The 17,763-nt window shown below is 31.6% G+C and overlaps 1 protein-coding gene across 1 annotated transcript in view; it reads right to left on the reverse strand.

The window, feature by feature from the left end:
• Positions 1-17,551, reverse strand: part of LOC105208564 (calcitonin gene-related peptide type 1 receptor) — an 84,848-nt gene extending 67,297 nt beyond the window's left edge. The window contains exon 1 of the mRNA XM_011178485.3: positions 17,469-17,551. The gene's annotated coding sequence lies outside the window, so the exon portion shown is untranslated. The remainder of the gene's footprint in view (positions 1-17,468) is intronic.
• Between the last annotated feature and the right edge of the window lie 212 nt (positions 17,552-17,763).

The raw sequence follows: 17,763 nt of genomic DNA on the forward strand, positions 1-17,763 counted from the left end.
CAAAATTAAAAAAAAATTTAATTTTTTATGAAAAAATATTAACTGGATCTAAAACATTTTAGAAACAAAAAAAAAAAAATATAAAAGTATGAACAATTTTATTTCTAAATTTATAAAATTAAAAAAATTTAAACAAACGTTTATAAATCAATATTCATATAAAAAAATTAAAGAAAAAACTCAACTGATACTTTCAAAATTAAAAAAAAAATCAATTTATATATTTTATTTTATATATTTGTGAAAAAAATATTAACTGGACTCTAAATCATTTAAAAAAAATAAACATCTAATAATAATAATTTTTATATAAAAAAAAAAATAAACAAATTTTATTAATATGGATAATTCAAAATAATAATAATTATGAAATTCTAAATATTTTGTATAAATTTGTATGTAGTAACAATTTTTTTATACTGATTTTATAAATGATAAAAATATTTTGACAAAAATATTCCACAATGCTTAAGGCAGTAGTCTGCTTTAGAAGCCGAAAAAAGCGTTTTTTAGCAACTTTTTTTGAAAGGGAAGGAAATGATTGCGGTAAACGGAATTTTAAGACGATAGTGTACTATATTTAAGGCTTAAAAAACAATATTTATTATTAAAAAATATTGAAATTTTTTCAAAGTTGTAAGTATTTTTCTGGAGCGCCAGTAGTCTGCACTTGTAAATCGGTGCTGGTGATGAAGGTCGTGCGATGCATCTGAAACAGTCGAATCAAACTAAAAAAATACCGAAGAAGTTATAAAATTCCAAATTTTTTCGAAGTTTGAAAAAAAAAATTCACTTTTTTAATAAAAAAAAAATGACTTTAAGTTGCAAAACAAGTAGTATCCTTTTTGCTATCGCCGGCACCGTTTTCTAACACTTGTGGAAATGAAAACTCGAGAAAACGCGCTTTAAAGGTCTGCCTGAGCATTCGCACCTGCTCGACGCTCGGCCACTAAAACTGCTCTAGCTTCGAAAATATGTCGAATTGGCCTCTGGAATTTTAAAGACATATTCTTGGATAGTTTTGGAAGCGATTTAAAACAAAACAAAAAAATCGATTTTTTGAAGCCTGTAAAGCTAGTCTGCCTTACAATATTGTTTAGAAGAAATAAAATATCTGAACTCAAATAAAAAATGTACAATTATAACAAAAAAAAAAAAAAAAACATACTGAAAAAGAGCTAAATTAAAAAATTAAAATTTGGAAAACAATTTAAAATGCTTAAATTTAGAATTTTTTAAACTTTTTTATATAAATTTTTTTGGAACTTCAAAAAATTTTTGATACTGATTTTAGAAACAAAATTTAACACACAAAAATGTTTAAATAAAATGTTAAAATTTAACTTATTTTTTTAAAATCCCTTCATACAATTCATTAAAAGAAATTAACTGAAGTAAAGAAAACAAATTCCAAAGAACCACAAAACAATTAAATTTATGACTTTAAAAATTTTATTAAAAAAAAATAAATTGAATTGAAAAAAAAAAATTCCAAATTTCAAAAAAAATATACATTCGAAATTATTAAACTAATTTTAAAATTTTTTAGAGAATTAAAAAAATATTTCATATTGAACTTAGTTAAATTTGAAAATAAAATTATTAAATAAAAAAAAAAACGGAAAATTGTGATTGTCAATGGATTATGACACTCCTTCTAATGTCACGTCAGTCTTTGTAAAACATTATTTGACAGTTTTTTTTCTCCATACTGATCACATTAAATCAATTTGCCTCCTGTTTGCAACAAATTGCATGCATTAAAGCTGCGGTTATGGCCAAATTGCGCCTTACAAGCAAGGCATGCAAAATAGTAAAATAACAATGAGCATTATTCTACTTCAATGAACAGACAAGTCGTGCAATTGTTCCTAATTGTAAGTGAATTTTCAACTTATCAAAATCAACCAGCTGCGGCACTAGCTTAAGCCGCTTAACGGTCTTGAATTTGGCAAATAAACCGCTGCTTTGCCTAGTACCAAGAAATAGCCTATAATACAACAATCTTGGCGGACGAGTTAATTGAAAACGGCATGCTTATATAAATAGCTTCAATCACAGGGTACTCGCACGCTCTTACCCACACTGCTGCGCTCCACCCTACTTCTCTCGCACACTCACACTCTTTTGTCTGCAAAAGCCTTACGCTTCATTACAGTGAACCCTATTGTTGTTGTATTGCAATAAATGTTGTCAGGCAACTACACAAAACAAGTGTACAATTCGGTGAAATATGCGCCACACTTTTGTTTTTGTTGTTGTTGTACTCGGCTGATGGCATAGTAATAATAATGATGTACTATGGATGCTTGAGTCTGTGTTTGAGCTTTTGTGCTTGTAAGCCTTTATCTATCATCAGCTAATAAATGGCATCTGTAATAGGAATTTGTGCAGCAGCACGTCAAAACAATAACAAAAACAACAACAATTACAGCGGCATACAATACATTTTGGTTGAAATTGCATATCACTCATACGCCCCGGCCAACTTGTCGGCATATAATTAGTTCTAATGAATTGAAGCCACACAATTTAAATGTTGGCTATGAAGCGCCCGAATGCATTTATTATCACATTGAAAACATTAAACAACAAGAACAACATATTGCATATCAACGCTGTTGTAGCTGGCCCTGTCAATTATAGATTATGCTCATCGATTCAGACAAGCCTTTAATGTATGTAGCGCTCACTGACGTTCTGTTCCAATTGTTTATTAGAAAATGTTAATTATCGTTGTTTTGTTGCAATTTTAAAATTCGATGTGTCTGTATGTGATTTTCAATTTCAAACGGTGACTTTCGATTTTTGAGTTGTGTGATTGTTAGTGGATTTTTTGGAAATTTTTGTTCAACGCTGTATTAAAATTGAAGGAAATTTATACTGTATATTGTTAAAGGAATCTAATTTAAATTTTAATTTAAGAATTTTCTTTGAACTAGCGAAATTTTTTTTTGAAAATATTGAAAACTATATCAATTAAAATAATTTTTTTTAAATAAATTACTATAAATTTCGTGTTGCAATTAATATTGGAAATTAAAAATAAAATAATCATCAAAAATGTATAATAATTTTATTTATTTTCGAAAAAAATTTAAAATTTTTTTACTTTTAATAAAAAATATTATAATAAACTACTTATAGAAATTGTTGGAAGGAATTGAAATTTGATATTTTATATTTATGAAATTTATAAAAAAAAATTAAAATTATCGAATTTTTTTTTTGAAAATATTGAAATAGTTTTCAATTCTATCAATCAATTAAAATATATTTTTTTAACATAAATTAGTATAAATTTCATGTTGCAATTAATATAAAAAATAATAATAATACTAAATTTAGAATTTTTTTTCATTTTCGAAAAATATTAAAATCATTATTAAAAAAAATTAGTATAAACTTTACTAAAAAATATTAGTATAAACTTCTAATAGCAAAAACGTTTCATTGAAACTAGATAAACGAAAATATTTTTTTTAATTAACTTCCTATAGCAATTAATATTGGAAATAAAAAAAAAATAAAAATTATTATTATAAAAAATTTAGAATAATATTTTTTTTCATTTTCGAAAAATATGTTTTAAAAAACTTAAAATTTTTTTAACTTTTAATAAAAAAAAGAAGTATAAACTTCTTATGGAAAAACATTTAGTTGAAAGATTAATGAAAAGATTTATTGAAATTTGATATTTTATATTTAAAGAGAATTCAGCAAAATTTAAAATATATCTGGATTAACTTTTAAAACCAAATTATTTTATTTTTTTTTAGTTTAATATAAAATTATTTTTAGTAAAAAAACAAATAGTAATTTGTATTACATGTAAAAACTTAACTGAAAATAATTTGAAATTTTTTTAAATAGTATTATAAAAAAATATTAAAAAAAATGTATAATATTGGAATATTATTAGCATTAAAAACAAATTTTAAACTAATTTTAATAGAAAGATTAAACAATAATCTTATTTTGGTAATTTTTTAGATTTTTTTCTAATTTTCAGAAATATTTTCGAAAAAAAATTTACATATTAAAAGTATTTAAAAAAAATAAATAAAAATTAAACAAACGAAATTTAAAGAAATTTCATCAGCAAAAGTAAAAAAAGTCAGTATTAACCAATAATTTGAAAGTTTGTAAATAATAAATAATTAAATTAATAAAATAAAATAAAAATATTCAAAAAAAAATTGCAAATATTTTAATTTTATAAGCATTAAAAACAAAATTTAAACTAATTTTAATATAAAAAATTTAACAATAATATTATTTTTGTATTTTTTTGTTTAACTCTCTAATTTTCGGAATTTCGAAAAAAAAGTTTTACATATTAAAAATACTTTCAAAAAATATATATATAAACGAAATTTAAAAAAAATCAACAGAAAAAAATCAGAATCAGACAAATTAAGAATTTTTCAACAGGAAAAGGTAAAAAAAATTATCAGAAATTAGAAAAATTAAGATTTTTTTTCAATTTAAGTATAAACGTTTTTTCGAAAACAAAACAAGGAATAAAAAAAAATGATTAAATTTTTTAAATAAATAAAGTTTTTTAAAATAAATATTTTATAAATACAATTTTTTATAATTTTCTAAAATATTTTCGAAACAAAAAAATTTTAAGATTAAAAATATATTTACAAACAGATTTTCAGATATTTTATATTTTCGGTTTTTTTTTTTATTATTTCAAAGTATTATAATTTTATAAAACAACTGCATTTAACAATTAAAAATAATTAAAAAAAAATCTAAAATCCAGGAATTTTTTTAGCCACCAGTGTGTTTTTTTTTTTTTTGAAGACGAACAGCGAAATAAGCAATGACAATTTGAGATTTTAAGCTGCCAATATTCAAAGGCTATGCAGCATGCCACTGCAACTCACACCACTTCAGCCCACCAACCTCTAGACACACGCTCAACCGGCGAGCGCTCGTCCAACAGCAAAAAGAAGATGTGCTACACACCGAGTGAGTGGCATAAAAACTTGACGTTTATTTTATTACTTCATTTAAGCTTTTCAGATTGCTTAGCAGCGACAACAAAAGTAACAGCAACAACAACAACAATAAATAGTTGTAGCAGCAACAACAGAGAAAAAAACGGATTGGATTAATTTCTGTTGGCAGGCAAGCAAACGTAACTGGCAAATGAGCGTTAATGGCAAAGTGAGCAGGCGGCGGTGGAGTGCTCAATGATGCGCGCGGAGAGCAGTGGAGACGCAGTTGGTATTAGCAAAAAACTTGTTGGCGATTGGCGTGCGCTAGCTTAGCAGCAGCGGCAACTTGAAGTGGCGATTTTCTTGCAACTTTGTGTGTGTTGCATGCAACTTCACGTTATTTGTTGTTGTTGTTTTGATTTTTTGCACACTTCTACAGTTAAGACAAGTTTGTTTGCGCTGTTGTGTTGTTTGTTGCAGGTTTTGTTGTTGTTGTACATTTTGCCTTTTAATTTCCACAAGTTTTATCAAATGTTTTTTCTTGATTTGTACAACACTTGTTGGCTGTCAAGCGCACACGCGATCATACATATACATATATACAACTGAGCGTTGCATCCACAGTCTCACGTGCCACGCGCACGCATACACACACCAACTGACAAATGCAGCAACGCTTGCAACAAATTTAGTTGTGATTTTGCTGCTGTTGACTTTCTATTTAACTCTTCCGTTGTGTGCCTTACTCAATGCTTCTTCTTGCTGCATGCCACATGCGTCTAGCGCAGCGCACCGCCTGCTGCTAGCAATTACACTTGACTAACGCTTTGCGTGATGTTTGCGCGCTAAGTGCAAGTTTCCTGGCTTCAAATCATCGTGCCTTCTTTCTCCTCTGACGCTCTTCACGCGCTTTCGCTATACGCTTTCTATGTCAACTTTGTTTATGTTGCTTGCGGTTTTTTATTTTCATTTTCAATAATAATATCGTTGTTATTGTTGTTGCATGTTATTCTACATAGTTGCCACGCACTGTGGCAGGCATAATAAAGTGTGCAACATACACACAAAAGTCGCGCAAAAAACTAGTGAAAGTCAGCAAGTTCTTCCGGTTGCATGACTGTCTGCCACGGCTCAGCTCCTTGGCGTCCTCTCTACCCTCTGCAACCAGCGCAGCAAGAACATTGTGTATAGTAGAGTAGTTTACTATACACAATGTCCTTGCTGCGCTGGTTGCACTTGCTTTGGCTTGTGTTTGACTTTAAAGCTGTACTCACAACGCGTTGACTTTACTTTATTCAGTATATATGCACGCACTTTGCACCCTTTGCAACCTCACGCCATTGAAATGTAGAAATATGTTACTCATACGCACCGGTGCGTGGGCATTAGATTTCGCTCAAATGGCTGTCAAAGGTAAGCGTAAACATAAATAAAAAGCGAAGGATAATATTAAGTGTAAAATGAAGTACGGAAAATAAAGAAAAAACAAATAAAATAGCAGATCCTTTTAAGGATCAGGTTTTGACTCTAAGGACACACAAGGGAAGACTCATGATACCACTCTGGAATGAAGTTGGATCCGTTAGTATAGTATATTTTGAAATCAGCGGGAAGAATATACTTTAAATTTGAGTTTTCGCTGACTCAGTTAGTCTCAGTGAGGAAGCGTGAATCATCTTCTTCGCGTCTTGAAACTCAAGTTGGTTCGGAATGCTGTAGAAACTCGGGTTCTCTGCAGAAAGTTTGGTCTTGCTTTTATAAATGGATCTAGGAGATACCCAGAGAGATCGTTTTAAAATTTTTATACCTCTCTGATGCTGACATATAGGATTTGCTGGAATTAATTTCAATCCAATCTGGATTTTCGCTGACTCAATTAGTCTCAGTGAGAAAGCGGGAACCTCATCTTTCTGGCCTTGAAACTTTCAAATTGATTCTGAACCAACTCATGCACCGGAGCTTCTTAGCAAAAAGTTTGGTCTTGCTTTTATAAAGGGATCTATCAGATACCCAACGATTCAAACGATTCAAAAGAAGGTAAAAGAACTATTGCATATAGTCTGGACTTTAAGCTAGATGGTCTTGCGTATTTGAATTCAAAGTTGATTTCTGAGAGATATCCATTGCAGATTGGATCTTTTGAACGAGAGGGATATAGTTACTTTCAATTAGGAGTTCCTAGATTCAGTGAAGCCGATGGAGATAGCGTGAAGTCTCTTTTTCGGACTTGGAAAATTAGTACATAATGCTCTAGAAACTCAGCTCTCTGTAGAAAGTTTGGTTTTTCTGTTATATATTATTCCTAGAGCAATCCAACTATTCGAAAGATGGAATTCAAAACTGTTGGTGAATTGGTTTGAGGCTATCTCCGATATTTGTTGTTTAGAGATCCCGTGGTCGGTCTACAGATTGCTGAGAGCAAATAGAAGTACAGAGGGGAGAGAGAAATAATAGTAATTCCATATAACTAGCCATTAAAATCAACTGAACGAGGACCCTATGGATCTCGATAATCTTGAGAAATTATCGATCACGGTTTTGCGCCGCCTTTCCGCGACCTTTTCTTTCCCTTCTTTCTTTGTATTCACCTTTGCCGTTCAATAACCTTTGAACCACTGGTCTCCAGTTGACCCAGTGTGTCACAGCTTTCCTTTTTCCGCTTCATTCATTACGCGACCTTTTTGTCAAGCCCTACACCTCCCTTTCCTTACATACTCCTTTTCAAGCTTTCGCACATACCTTATGCACTATCTTCTTTCCATTTCATGGCATTTATGCGCCCAACAAGTGGTTGAAAATTGCTTTCACTACGTCAACAGACAGTACAAAGCCATTTCGCGTTGTTTATCTAAGCATTTTTGTGCGAGCTGGTGCGCTCGTTTGGCGGCAACGGCAACATGACACCTCATGTGCCTTGAATATACAGCCTCCCTCTCAACTACACACACATATTTGCAGCTGCGAAGAAAGGCAACCGCTTCTTTTACTTTGCGCGCTGCAGCGAGACACTGAACGGTTGCCCATTCCCGCGTTCAGCTACACTTGCCTTGACTTGGCTTGACTCGCGCGGCAGCTGGATTCGCAGCTTGTGGCGCATGGTTCCCCGAGCCACGCTCTCACCATGTATTTTCATGTCAAAACCTTTGTGTCGCACTCTTGCTTATTTTTGTTTGTTTGTTTCGAAGCATAGTTGTTGTTATTCTTATGTTTACATGCAACTGTGTGTTGTTGTTGTTGTGGCACTTGTTATCCTACTTATTTGACACAGATGCGGCACAACACATCACAAACGATTTGCGGTTTGCCCTACTGCCGCTCTCTCCCCTCTTCAACAAACTTTCCTTGACTCAACTCGCGGTCCTTCATGCGCCTTGACTACCTTAAGTAATGTGACACAGACATTTAACCTCGCATATTTACCGCGTTTTTTTGTGTGTGTTGGTTGCGCGAGTTGTGAAAATAAAATATTATGTGAGGCAATAAAAGTATAATAAATTACACTGTTGAGTATCAGTTGAAGGGAGTGAGTGAGGGAGTTTGGCTAAATAAAGGTGTGAGTAGAAGAATTAAGGACTCTAAATGTTTCAGTTGAAGTTTTAAGGAACGTTGTTGAATCGATTGGGTTTAAGGGGTTATATACAGTTAGAATTTTCAAAAAATCGATTTTTTTATTATTTCATTTTCTAAATGTACATATATTTAAGAATACACACAGAAAATTTCATATCATTCCGGTGAATATTTTCAAAGTTACAATCAAATTTGAAAAGGCGTTTTAGAGCGCTTGGAAGTACAAGGTCCGAGCGGCAGAGCGTTTTTCTCAAAATGGTGTTTTCAAAGTCGGTGACCAACATTACTCGAAAACGGCTAGACCGATTAGTCTCAAATTTTAACACGACCTTTTTAAATATATTTTTTAGTAATTAATCGAAGATTTTTTCTCTCCGATAAATATATATTTTTTTTTATAAACAATTTAAGGCCGAAATTTCGGTGAAGAATCGATTTTTTTTTTGAGAAACCGCCATTTTATCAAAAAATTTTATTTTGCTTATTCCTTCGATTAATTACTAGAGATATAGTAGTCACCGCAAAACGTCTTTTTTGAGAGGAGCTCCTGGAGATCAGCTGTAGCTCTTTTTCAAATAAATATTTTTACTAGTACTAAGTCTGCAAATACAGTTAAAAGATAACATAATATGTGTATAAATTTTTGGATCAATAAATTAAAAAGTTTTCTCAGAAAAAATTCTGGAAAATTCACTTTTTTTCGGCCGTCTAACTGTATATAACCCCTTAAAGCGAAGTCGGGCGAGTGCGAGCTGCTCATCTACTTTAGGTCTTTTAGAAAATCAGAAGATAATTGCTGTTCGACTGAAATAAGTCCATAAAAAGGTTGTAGAAATATTAGCTAGAATTCTAGTTTAGACCTAGACAGTGAAAATGCAATAAGTTGAAAGAACCTATACAACCCCATTTCAATTGAACTCTTCGTGATCCTAGCCGATCTTCTGGTGTTGGTAATGACTTTACGATTCTAAAGCGATGCTGAGACAACTCTCTCGGCTAAGTTTGCAGCAAAGATAATGTGATAATGATCAAACAATAAATTCAAAATAGAAATTTTTTATTCATATCATTTTTAAAATTCATATAGCCAATGCTCTGGTTGTATCAACATCAAAAATATACCAAAGACTAAATCAGAGAGGCTGCTTACAAGAAGATGGTGATTAATAGTCGTTTTTACTATAAATATATCAATAATAAAGGAAGTATTTGGCAGTTTTTTGTATATTTTCATTATCCCTTCCAAAAGCTATTTTCTACTTCATATCTTGACGCTGAAAAGTATGCTACGTTTTTGTTACTTGAATTTTTGTTTTGTTTCAAAGCGATGTTTTATGTCACAAAACATAGAAAGCAGCATTGTTAATAAGTTTACTAACATGAAGATCTTATTAGTGTTGCCTACATTTAGGCGCTTTTAGCAAATATTATTACATGCAGTATAATTTTACAGATTTTAATGTTGAATATGTTTGAAAATGCTTTCTCAATTTTTGCTACCCTTTTTACTTTCATTTTATAATGTGTTTTAGTTGTTTCTTTTCGTAACGCTGAAAAGCGGATTTTAGTGCACAAAACTTGAAAAACCGCTAATAATACTTTACAAATATGATTGAAGAAATTATGAATATTGCCTACATTTAGGCGCTAAGGTCAATTATTAATAAATGCGGCATAGTTTTAGGCACTATGATGAAAAAAATTTAACAAAAATGTTATTTAATTATTATTATTTTATTCAATTATTCTATATCCCGTTTTTGTATGTCTGTTTCTAATATGGATGCCGCAAAGTATGCTACAATGTTGTCTCCTAAATTCTTTTTTGTTCTGCCTACTTTTTCATGTGGCATAATTTCATGCTGATGAAAACAATTAAATATTATTGTATTAATTCTGAAGATTAACCTTTATAAATTGTCATAAATTTTGCTACAAAAAAAAAATGTTATTAAAATTTAAATAAAATAAATATATATTAATAAAAAAAAAAAATAATTTTCAGTGAAAATTATCTCAATCAAAAATATACCAAAATTTTGTAGAGTTTTTATAAAATTATTTATAAATAAATTAGATAAAAAAATTATTGAACTTTTTATGTACTGATTTTTGTAATAAATTTTCGTAATTTATTAAAAAAAAATTAATGCATCAGAATTTTTTTTTAATATTTTTTTAATCAACCGTGAGTTATTTTATAAAATATCCAAAAGAAAAAGCAATTTAATTTCCATTAATAGTAGAGCACAATCAGTAAGTGCACCACTTTTTCAAATAAACACCGCTTTCAGCTTAACAACTTATGTTCCATTGAATCACTCAAACGACATGGAACACACAAAAAACGCGACACACTCAGTAGAAATCCGCTTTAATCAAAGCATTTAGCTGCATAAAATCACAACAAACGAAAGTGGTAAAATGCGCAAATGCACTTGAAACACTAAATTGTGGGAGAAAAAATAGTAGCAGCAAAAGTGTTAATACGAAAAATAGAAAAAGAGCAGCAAATACTTGAAATAAACGACAAAACGCGAGCCAAGTGTCATAAAAGCGCGCATTTAAAATTGCCGCATAAATGCGCATGCAAACAGATAATATACTAACAAAACAATAATAACAACAATGAGACAAACAATAATAACAGTAAATTTGAAATATAAAATATTTATAACTTGTTGGCGGCAATGGTGTATGGGAGAGAGAGCTGGACAGGTGAGTAGAGCGTTGGAAGTCATAAAAATGCTTTGGTTTGTTGAAGAAAAACTGTTTGAAAGGTGATTTGTGACGTTTATCGGTCATAGAGAGATTTATTATAAGCCTAGCAGCAGAGTTTTCTTCAGAAAATAAAATAAAAAATGTTATTTCACTCAATTAGTATATATTGTACTTGAAATTCTCAACAGGTTTGTGTAATTTTATACTCTCGCAACAAAAGTTGCTAAGAGAGTATTATAGTTTTGTTCACATAACGCTTGTTTGTAAGTCATAAAACTAAACGAGTTAGATATAGGGTTATATATATCAAAATGATCAGGATGACGAGACGAGTTGAAATCCGGATGTCTGTCTGTCCGTCCGTCCGTGCAGCGGATAACTTGAGTAAAAATTGAGATATCTTACCGAAACTTGGAACACGTATTCCTTGGCACCCTGAGGAGGTTGCTTTCGAAAATGGGACCATTGCCACGCCCACAAAATGGCGAAAACCAAAAACATATAAAGTGTCATAACTAAACCATAAACAAAGTTATGAAAAAAATTTGGAGCATAGGATCGTATTAGGAAGGGGCACATTCGGATGTAATTTTTTTGGAAAAGTGGGCTTGACCCCGCCCTCAATTAGGTTTTTTGTATATAACTCGCAAACCAATAAAGCAATATAAACCAAACTATCTGCAGTCGTTTCTTTTAGCCGTTTCCTTATACAGTTCAAAAATTAAAGAAATCGGATAATAACCACGCCCACCTCCCATACAAAGGTTAGGTTGAAAATGACTAAAATTGGGTTAACTCACTAACGAAAAACGTCAGAAATACTAAAGTTTATAGAAGAAATTGCAGAAGGATGCTGCACTCAGATTTTTTTACAAAATGGAAAATGGGCGTGGCATCCACTTATGGGTCAAAAACCATATCTCAGGTACTACTCGACCGATTCGAATGAAATTCGGTATATAATATTTTCTTGACACCTTGAGGACACTTGTGAAAAATGGATGAAATCGATTTACAACCACGACAACTTCCCATGTAACTCAATTTTGAACTCCATCTTATTCCTTCACTTTATAATATATACATAAGGAACCAATGAAGATAGCGAAATAAAACTTTACACAAATACTGTATATGATCTGTGGCATCACTTGTGAAAAAATTGTCGAAATCGGACTATAACTTTTCAGCTTTCATATACCTAATTCTAGGATTTTCAAATTGGATCAAATTGTGTGTTATCTTAATAAAGTTAAATAAATAAATTGCGAGAGTATAAAATGTTCGGTTGCACCCGAACTTAGCCTGTCCTTACTTGTTTTAATAAATAAAATATCGAAATACTGGTTTGGTTCTTCTATGTCGAAAATGCCTTATCTTAATGCGCTGAATTGAAGGCAGATATATTCAATTTATTATCATTTTTGATATTCAAGTCCGAAATGGAAATCTGGGGCTCATACACAGAAAAGATAAGAGTAGGCTTGTTAAAAATCTATTCCTCCAGACAAAGCCTCCTGAGTGGCTAGGATACATTCCATTCTCCAGACAAAATATATGTTTCTGTAAGGAGACCTATGTGTGACTAAGAAACGTTCCACTTCTTTTCATATAAATATTTATTTTATAAGTGAACTGACTACAACAAACCGCTAAAAGGTCAAAAGTTCAGCCTAAAATGCTTTCAGCAAATCTTCGCTACCTTCACCTACAGCTAGTAACGATTATAGCGACTCTAGTGAGTGAAATATGTCATAGAAACCACGATTTGCGATATTCGTCCATATTTACTGTCAAGAAGATTAGTTTGGTGGACTTCTATTGAGCAGAGAATACATGATTTTGATCTTTCCTTGGTGTCTCTCAATGTAATTTCGTCTTTCTTTAGATAATCCTTGAAGAATGTTGACTGCTGTCAAATTTTTGATCGCCAAAACAGCTTGGAGATGTACTTTCTAGAGTTCATCTGTGTTGAGATACCAATATGGTGCCTATTTCGCCACAAGACCTTGCCTTCAAATGTGCTCATGTGGCTTAAAAATCAATGTAATGGACGATTAGTGCTGCTTCAACAATCTGGTCGCAAATATGCTTTATTTTTTTGTACAGTAAGTGCGAACATTGTTTCAGAGTTGTATTCGGAGATCTCTAATTAGATATAAAAGCTCCGAAACAATGCAGATTTCAAGGAAACTTTGATAATATCAAAGCTTCAGCTAGATTTTTGCAGAACTCTTGCTGCGAATCATAGCTTCAAGGCTATCCGCTAATTCTACTATTCAAAAGGAAAAATACATGTGAAAACAACAAGCTTCCACTTCCAGCTACGAGAGAACTGCAGCACATATGGTAGCTCATCTGCATATTAAGGAATAAAACAAAATTGCCCTGAAATGTTTAAAACTCCAGGAAAAAGCAAAAAGACTAGAGACAAATGTGTGTAGAAGTACACCAAGTAAGCTATGCAGCGATCAAGGTGGCGGGGAGGAGCAAACAGCTCAGCTGCAGCGAGCAGTGAAAGCCAGGATATCCAGGGCAATCAAAGTACAGTCCAAATGTAATATTTTAGTGTCTGCTGCTATATTTTTTATTGCGTTTTGTTTTTGCTTTTGCTACTGGACGGCGTCGTCATCAATGCCGCTGCTGACGTTGACGTCTACGTCGCTGCAATTGCAGCTGCATTTGTTTTAGTTATCAACTAGTGTTGATGCTGCTGTTGTTGTTGTTCTTATTTATCCACAACATTTACATACTGGACGGCCTTATTGTCTCCTCAACACCCCTAGCTGCAGTGAACTGACCTTCGGCGGGTAAAATAGATCGTAACGAGCCTAGCGAATCCGGGCCCGGTTGGCTTTAGTTGTCTGCTTGTCACTTGATTGGTTGGTTCGTAAGCTTCAAGGATGTTGTTATCGTTGTTGTTGCTGTTGCACGTATATTTATTATTATTGTTATTGGCGTGTTAAAGGTTGCTGCTGCAGGTGCAAGCTGCAAGTGGTGGTGGTTGCACTGCTGGTGTGGTGGGTTGTGGAGGTTACTATGGCGGCAGTATGGTGGTTCAAAACAACAACAAATTGCAAATTGTCAACAGCGTGTCAAATAGTAGCCGCCTGGTGGTTGGTGGGGGTTGGTGTGGCAACGCAGCTTTAATAATCGGAATACCACATGAGGCAAGTTGAAGAGGTGGGTGGGCAGTTCAATATTATCGTTACAAGCTTTGAAGGGTGAGAAAGCGGTGTTATGTCGTTTTAATTGTTGAATGAAGCAGCGTTTACTTATTCGAATTTGAGTTCGAAATTTCGAAGTTCAGCTAGTGAGTGTAAAATTGCTCTTTCATTCGCTTTCTCCTTCTCTCACTTTCTATTAATGTTTTTAAATAGCTCTCAGCTAGATAGCTACCGTCTGCTCTGTGTGTCTCTATTTGTCTCTTTGTTTCTCTTTCTCACTAACTTCCCAACTCCCTCGCTTCAGGCGTATATAGTTGAAACAGCCTAAACAGATTTTTTTATTGTAAAATGGATTACGTTTCTGTTTGTTCATATGTGTTTGTTAGCATGCTTTCAGGCGCATCAGGTGGACTATTTGGTGAAAGTGATTGCCTATAGATTCGAAGGGTTAGTAGCGATGGTAAAAGTTGGTACATGTTTGGGTGCTCAATGAGATATATAAAGCAGAAATTTATTTTATGGATCTTTTTTGTAAAAAATATTAATTGGATTAAAAGAAATATAAATTTTAACTTTCCACAAAATTTTCTTTTTAGATTTTTTTAGATTTTTTTTTTAATAAAAAAAATGAAGAAAATATTTGGAGCTATTAATTTTTATTAAATTTATTTTTAAAAATTAAATATTAAAAAAAAATAATGTTATTATAATATTTAAAAAAAAATAATGTTATTATAATATTAAAATCTAAAATAAAATTACAAAAATTTGGATTTTTACTTTAAATTTTTATGCAATTGGTTATCAAAAATTAAAATTTTTATTTTTGTTAAAAAGTTAATAGTATTTAAAAAAATGTGAAAATTTTAATTAATTTCTATTTAATTTTAAAATAAAATAAAAAAAAAAAAATTAGGAAAAAATTCAAAATTTATTTTTTTAACAATATTAAAATTTTTACAATTTTTTTTTTGATTATGAATTTAATAATTAAAATCAATTTATTTTTATTGTTTTTTTTTTATTTTTTTATAAATAATTTTCGCAAAATTAATTTTAAAAAAGATCAGAAAAACTTTAAATTGTTTACCAAAGTTTTCTTTATGATATTCATTGGAATAATATTCATTCTCCATATAAGTGATTTTGTCACCAGCAAATAAAATACGCACCCATCCACCACTGTGTTTGCGCCTATTTAGTGACAAGATTTGACAGGATATCATCCATCTTCCCAATGACGTATCACATTTGTTTAAGGGAGCAAGTGATAAGGCAAATAAGCACACAAACACACCACCCTCCTAAGCAAAACTGTGAGCGCTTGATACACAAGCACCTAGCAAAGCCCCAGCGCCGCGCAGTATGCAACAGTTGGCAAATAATTTAAATTTCTGTGAATACAGCGCAAGCAAGCGACTTAAGCGTGCTGGATGCGGCTTGTCTTTGGTGTTGCTTGTCACACAAGCATAATACTCTTGTAGCTTGGTAGGCTTTAAGGCGCTTGACATTTATTTTTCATTTTTATTACATTTTCGTGTATTTTATTTTTTTGTGTTGCAACTTACACGCTGGGGGTTGCCAAATTGCTAATGGCTTTTTATTACCAACAAAGCGCGTAGAATAATTTATGGCCTCAGTGTTGTTTTTTTTTGGTACGCGCGCGCTTTTTTTTTCAAGCGACAGTCAGCAGCAAGCGGCGAAAAACTTCCGTGTTTTACTGCAATGTTGTAATTTTATCATTTTTTTTGTAGTTTTTCCGCCCTGAATTCATGCGCTAACTTTTCTTTTTGTTATAATTTTATAGTCTTAACTTTGTAATAAAAAGCATACTTTTAGGCGCTTACAGCATTTAACTCGGTGTATAAAGCAACTGCTACAACGACTTTAATGTCAAGCAAAGCCAGTGTTTAGCATGTAATATTTGAAAAGCGGGCGACATTGCATAAAATACAATGAGATGCTGATTTTTCCATTTCGGAATTTAAAATTAAATTTTACATTTTTTTTATCTACAATATTTATACGCGCTAAAGTGAAGAAAGGCAAGCGTTTAACTCAAAGAAACCATTTCAGCATCTTTTGCAATTGTATTTGAACGATTTTTGGTATAATTATAAGAAATTTTACAACTGAACTTGTGAAACACCAGTGAAATTTCTACTAAGAAAACAGTTTATCACAACTTTTCTGGCTGAAATGTGTAGTAAAATATTAATTCGTTAATTGGCAGCAGTTTTTACGTGTCTATAAGCAACAAAGTAGTTGTATTTAATTAAAAAAAAAAAATCATACATATATGACCCTTAAACTGCCTCAAATATGCGCCCTAAAGAGAACAAATACAAGCGTTCACCTCACACAAACCATTTAAGTCTTTCTTACACTTTGATTTCAACGAAATTAGTATTACTGCTGAACTTGTGAAACACCAGTGACATTTCTACTAAGAAAACAGTTTATCACAACATTCAGGACACTCATTTATAAATATATCGTCTTACTTGACAACAGTTTTTACAACGCTTGTAAGCAGAGAAATAGTTGTAATTTGACTTGTTGAACTTGTTACTTGAACTTGTGAAACACTAGTGAAATTTCTACTAAAAAAAATAGATTGTCACATCTTTTATTGTTGAAAATTTTAGGACGATACTCATTCTTTACTTGACAACAGTTTTTACTTCATTTATACATCGAAAAATAGTAGTAACTCAACTTGTTGCGACCTGAAGTATGTTATTTGGAAACTAAAGATATCAAAATTGATAATTTCAGCAGCATTTGCTACTAACTTATGATAATATATAATCCCACTACTTTTCAATAATGAAACTATGTGTTAAAAGTCAGCTACAACCAACGATAAGCTCTTCTACATAAGAAAACATCAACAAATTAGTCGGACGAGTGCAAGAATTTTCAGTGAAAACAACATTCACATCATTAATCTCATGACAAGATAAGCTTCATTTTCAAAAAAGAAAACTTGTTTGCATACGCCACGCAATCTTTGAAATGTATAAAAGTAATAATAAGCAAAAATTCTCAGACTTACCACATTTCCGAGTATTAAACTGTTTGGAAAGTGCTTTCCGTTGAAGCTGACGCAGTTCTGCAAAAAAAGAAAAGAAGAATTATTAGTATTTTAGTATAAAATGCTTGAAAGAGGGCAACAGAATGTAGCGCAAGAGGCAATATACTGAGTTCAATGGAAAGAGTGCTGAATTTAGATTTGTTAAAGACTTCTTAAAACTATAAAAAATGTTTCGTTGAGGTATTTTAGTGTTTCACAAGTTCAGCTGTACGAAAATAAAATGTGGAAAATCAAAAGTTATCGCTTTTCCATGCTA

This window comes from Zeugodacus cucurbitae, chromosome 5, assembly GCF_028554725.1.
Source record: "Zeugodacus cucurbitae isolate PBARC_wt_2022May chromosome 5, idZeuCucr1.2, whole genome shotgun sequence".
Classification (NCBI taxonomy): Eukaryota; Metazoa; Arthropoda; class Insecta; order Diptera; family Tephritidae; genus Zeugodacus; species Zeugodacus cucurbitae.